Below are 6,105 nucleotides of genomic sequence, written 5' to 3'. Positions count from 1 at the left end.
AGAGGGAGGGAGGGCGGGGCAGGAGCGAGGGGGCAGCCCCGGGTCCCCGCACCACCTCGCACAGGGACAGCCCTTCCTGGGGGAGTTTCCCACGTCATTGTCAGGGTTTTGGCTGTTGACGCGGCTGCGAAAGCATTCACAAGGGAGAGAAGAGACAGGAGCAGAGGGAGGGCGTTTATTTTACTTCTTTAAAGGGAGGAAAGGGCCAGGTGCCCTCTGATGGCACAAGGCACCCCAGATAGAGGGGCTGCTCCTTTATTAGGGTGCTAGCGAGTAAATGGCAGCTGTGGCAAAAGCATGAAGAGGGAGGAGGAACCTGGAATTCACACAGAAGTTTCCCATCTCCCAGAGGCTGTGCTTAGAGCTACTGGCTGGTCTGCCCTTCAGCTGCAGGTGTTCCAGGGAGGGGTCTTTCCCAGGATCTTCACAAGCCGGAGCACATTCTCACAGTGAAGTTACAGGGAACTCAAAAGGCGGGCAGACTGGGTTTGAAACCAGAACTTTCTGCCTGCGATTTGCCTGGATCCTTAAACCCTCAGTGAGGAGGGGGGAGGGGAAGGGCAGCCTGCTCTCTCAGACCCTCCCTGTCTCCCCATGTGAAGGGAGAGGCAGCTTGACTTAGGGAAGCAGGTGGATGGGGGTGTCAGAGACAGACCCAGATATCCATTCATGGTTGGGCACCTGATGACATAATGTCCCATCCAACATAGTGGGAAACAGATTTTAATTCATGTATTTTTCAAGGGATAAAAATTTCCTGGTTTTAAGTTGTGGTCTTTGAAGTCTTTGTGTTCTTGCAATCATTTTTATTTTTTTTAAAGATAATTTTTTTATATTTTATTGATTATTTATTGCCGAACCAGTTTGGCTCAGTGGATAGAGTGTCGGCCTGCGGACTCAAGGGTCCCAGGTTCGATTCTGGTCAAGGGCATGTACCTTGGTTGCAGGCACATCCCCACTGGGGGGCGTGCAGGAGGCAGCTGATCGATGTTTCTCTCTCATTGATGTTTCTAACTCTCTATCCTTCTCCCTTCCTCTCTGTGAAAAATCAATAAAATATATTTTTTAAAAAAGACATTGAACTGTCCTTTCCTGATAATATTATCTATAGAAAAATTCAAGAATATGTACAGACAGGTTATTTGATCTCCTTTCATAAGGACCACACTTCTATCAGATGAGGACACCCCCTCTTGTGACCTCATATAATCTTAATGACCTCCCTAAGCACCCTATCTACAAATACAGACATATTGGGGGTTAGGGCTTCAAAATATCCATTTTTCAGGGGACACATTTCAGTCCTCAACAGTCTCAAGTGCATTATCTGTTATAGAAAACCATCCCAAAATGGATTCTTTTTTTTCTTTTTCTTAACGTATTTTTATTGATGTCAGAGAGGAAGGAAGAGGGATAGAAACATCAATGATGAGAGATAATCATTGATTGGCTTCCTCCTGCAAGCCCACACTGGGGATTAAGCTCACAACCTGGGCATGTGCTTTTTCAGATCCCAGGCCAACGCTCTATCCACTGAGCCAAACTGGCTAGGTCAAAAACAAATTCTCTTAATGCAACAATACTTCCAATATTTCTTCTGAGTCTATGGGTTGGCCAGGTGGTTGTTCTGCTTCATGTGCTATTGACAAAAGATTTGTCAACTTTTTCACAAGATCAAAACATGATTTCCCAAAACAAAACAAACAGATGATTTCCTGTCCCTCCAGACTTCAATCCCAGGTCCTTCGCTTGCATGGTCCACTAACAGTCTCCTTCCTGCTAAAGTTATTGGAAAACAAGCTAACTGATTTTCACAGGATGAAGGAGAGGCTAGCAGAGCTTAGCACCGAACTTCTGGAGAAACAGATGAACAGACTATTGCTCAGCAAGAGAAATACTACTCCAAGAGGAAACTTGGACAGTGCTACCTCAAGGCCATGCAGTTCAACTTACTGCAGGAATGCAGACCAGCGTATCCATGCCTTCTACCAGCTTATCCATGCCAGCTTCAGTCAGGCTGCCTTTGGAACCCCAGCATTTGAAACCTGGTCACTAGGGGACACTATGAGCTCCGGTTTCCTCCAAGACACCGCCTCTTCCCCTGGAAGGCCTCTGTAACAGATGTGGCAGGTGCATTGAGAAACCCTAATTAGAGAACTAAAAGAAGATGCTGCAAAATTTAAAGCTGAATCCTATAGAGCTTGTGCTGTAGGATCAATCAGTCAGTCAAGTTCATATCAAGATCTACTTTTTTTAAAAAATATATATTTTATTGATTTTTTACAGAGAGGAAGGGAGATATAGAGTTAGAAACATCGATGAGAGAGAAACATCGATCAGCTGCCACTGGGGATGTGCCCGCAACCCAGGTACATGCCCTTGACCGGAATAGAAGCCGGGACCCTTCAGTCCGCAGGCTGACGCTCTATCCACTGAGTCAAACCGGTTAGGGCATCATGAACCCTTCTTGATGCTAGGCAAGAACCCCAGGAGAGTACAGTGTGTAATAAACATTCAAATTTTGAACAATACTTGAAAGTCACTTCGGCTGTCTATCTAGTGTGAATTCAGTCATACTTTGAAATCCATAATCAATTATATACTTAGATAACGTTTTTACATCTTTAAAGTCACTTTGAGGCATAAATTCCTTGGAGTTTTATAAACTGTACATTTTGAACAAAAGTCCCTCCTCCGATTACATGAATGTAGAATTTGTATCCAATTAAAATACCTGATACTGACTGAGGCTGTAGGTCCAAGTATATGATTTCCCACATTCTTCAGATTTAAGGTATCCCTCTAGAACAGTGGTTCTCAACCTTCCTAATGCCACGACCCTTTAATACAGTTCCTCATATTGTGGTGACCCCCAGTATCATTGTTACAAATTGAACGTAATTAAAGCAGTTATTAATCACAAAAACAATATGTAATTATATATGTGTTTTCTGATGGTCTTAGGTGACCCCTGTGAAAGGGTTGTTTGAGCCCCAAAGGGGGTCGCGACCCACAGGTTGAGAACCACTGCTCTAGAATGAATTCCAATGTGAGAATTAAGCTTCGGATGCTGATTAAAGACTTTAGGAGGTTACATTTGTATTGTTTCTCCCCAGTATGAATTCTGATGTCGGTTAAAGTTTACATTATGGGTAAGCTTCGTCACATTCTTTATATCTGCGGGAATTCGATCCAGTAATAATCATACAATGTTGTATGAGATATGAGGATATACACTTTAACATATGCCTGATAATTTATAAGACCTTATTTATCACTCTCAAAGTAGCTTCAACCTTTGAAGCTTAAATCCTTAGATAAAAACTTTATATTATTGCTGTTTCGCTTTAGAATGATTCCTAAAATGTTGAGCAGGTTAGACCACAAGTTAAAGGCTTTCTCACATTTTCTACAGTGTAAGGTTTCCCTCCACTGTAAAATCTCCGATGTGCAGTGAATTTTGAGCTGTGAGTAAAGGCTCCAGCCCATTGTCTACATCTGTATGTTCTCTTTTTAGTATAAAGTCTCTCAGGTACAGTAAGATATAAATGCCTTATAAAACCTTTTCTACATTTTTCACATTCGTAAGGCTTCTTGCCAGTATCAATTCTGTGATGTTCTTTAAGTTCTCACAGCTGGTAAAGGACTTACAACACTCCTCACATCTGTAAGTCTTCTCTCAAGTATGAACTCTGCTGTACAATAAGGCAGAAACAGTGATGAAAGGCCGTTATATCCTCTACATTTATAAGGCTTCTCTCAAGTGTGAACTCTCTGATGCTTAGTAAGGGATGCAGACCTGCCAAACGATTTGCCACATTCTCTACATTTATAAGGCTTCTCTCCAGTGTGAACTCTCTGGTGCTTAGTAAGATCTGAGGAGCTGACAAAGGCTTTGCCACATTCTCTACATGTATAAGGCTTCTCTCCTGAATGAATTCTCTGATGTGCAATAAGATTTGAAGACCTGCTAAAGGCTTTCCCACATTCTCTACATTTATATGGTTTCTCTCCAGTGTGAACTTTCTGATGTGCAATAAGATTTGAGGTCCTGCTAAAGGCTTTGCCACATTCTCTACATTTATAAGGCTTCTCTCCAGTATGAATGCTCTGATGATTAGTAAGGGATGAGAACCGGCTAAAGGCTTTGCCACATTCTCTACATTTATAAGGCTTCTCTCCAGTATGAATAAGCTGATGACGATTAAAATCTGAGGAGTAGCTAAAGGTTTTGCCACACACTTTACATTTATAAGGCTTTTCTCCACAGTGAACTCTCTGATGATAAGTAAAGTGTGAGGACCGGCCAAAGGCTTTGCCACATGTTCTACATTTATAAACCTTATCTCCAGTATGAACTCTCTGATGTACCTTAAGGGAGGAGGAAGATCTAAAGGCTTTGCCACATTCTCTACATTTATAAGGCTTCTCTCCAGTATGAACTCTCTGATGGTAAGTAAGGACTGAGGACTGGCTAAAGGCTTTGCCACATTCTCTACATTTATAAGGCTTCTCTCCAGAATGAACTCTCTGATGACAAGTAAGGTGTGAGGACCGGGTAAAGGCTTTGCCACATTCTCTACATTTGTGAGGTTTCTCTCCAGTATGAACTTTCTTATGTCGAATCATGTTTGAGGCGTGGAGGAATGCTTGACCACATTCTCTACATTTATAAGGCCTATCTTCAGTATGAACACTCTGATGATTAGTAAGAACTGCATGGTTTTTAAAGGATTTGCCACATTCTCTACATTTATAAAGATTTTCTCCAGTGTGAATTCTCTGATGAAAAATACGGGTTGAGGTCTGGCTAAAGATTTTGTGACATTCTGAACATTTACAAAACTTTTCTTCCCTATGATTTCTATGATGTTGAGTATGTATTGAGGACTGACTAAAGACTTTTTCATTTTCCCTAAGTTTGTAAAATTTTGCTTTAGTGTGAATTATTCCCTTATGTACAATAAGAGAGGAATGACATTTAAAGGCTTTGGCACATGCTTTACATTTGTAAGGCTTCTCTCCAGTATAAATTCTCTGATTTAGAGTATAACCTGAAGGCCAATAAGATGTTTTACCAAAATCTTTACATTTATCAGGTTCTTCTCCCCTATGGATTTTTTTGCATCTATTTAGATTGAATAATTGACTGCAGACTCTCCCACACGGATTCCATTTGTGAGCTTGCTCCCTAGTATGAATATTCTCTTGTTCATCATCATTTGAAGCCTGCAGAAAAGACTGGACACATTTACTTCCTTTGTGTGTCTTCTCCACAATAGGAATAACCTGATGTATGTTGAGACTGGACATTTGATCAAAGACTTTTCCACTTTTATGATGCTCCTCTGCCAGCTCACTTGTCCGATGACTAAGATATGACTCTAGCTTAATGTTTTTCCAATGTTCAATCCATTGATAACTTCTATCTTCATTATGTGTACTCTGGTGATTATGGGAGATAGAAAGACCTTTAGTGACAGTTATAATTTCATTAAACATGTACACTTGTTCCATAAAAACAATTTTGTGATACACATGAAACCAAGATGGTTGTATAACAAAAGCTTTCCTAATATATTAGACAAAAAATAAATATAAAACATTATTGTCAGAGGAAGAAAGATGAATCCTTGTTTGAAAGATTACCAAATTGTCCTAGCTGTTTTGACTCAGTGGATAGGGCATTGGCCTGCAGACTGAAGGGTCCTGGGATTGATTTCAGTCAGGGGCACAAGCCTGTGTTGTGGGTTCTATCCCCATTAGGGGGCGTGCCAAAGGCAGCCAATCAATGATTCTTTCTCATGATTGATGTTTTTCTCTTTCCCTATCTCTCCCTCTCTGAAATCATTAAAAATATTCTTTAAAATAACAATCATAAAAATGAATAAACAAAAGATTACTAAATTGCCCTACCAGCATGGCTCAGTGGTTGAGCTTTGACATATGAATAAGGAGATCACAGTTCCATTCCTCAGTAAGGGCACATTGCCTGGCTGCCAGATTAGTCCCTAGTGGGAGGCATGCAGGAGGCCGCCAATGAATGATTGTTTCTCATCACAGATTTCGCTTACTCACTGAAATGAATTAAAACATATTTTTTAA

This window comes from Myotis nattereri (genome assembly GCF_964212035.1).
Source record: "Myotis nattereri genome assembly, chromosome: 15".
Taxonomy (NCBI): domain Eukaryota; kingdom Metazoa; phylum Chordata; class Mammalia; order Chiroptera; family Vespertilionidae; genus Myotis; species Myotis nattereri.
This window is presented reverse-complemented; position numbering follows the sequence as displayed.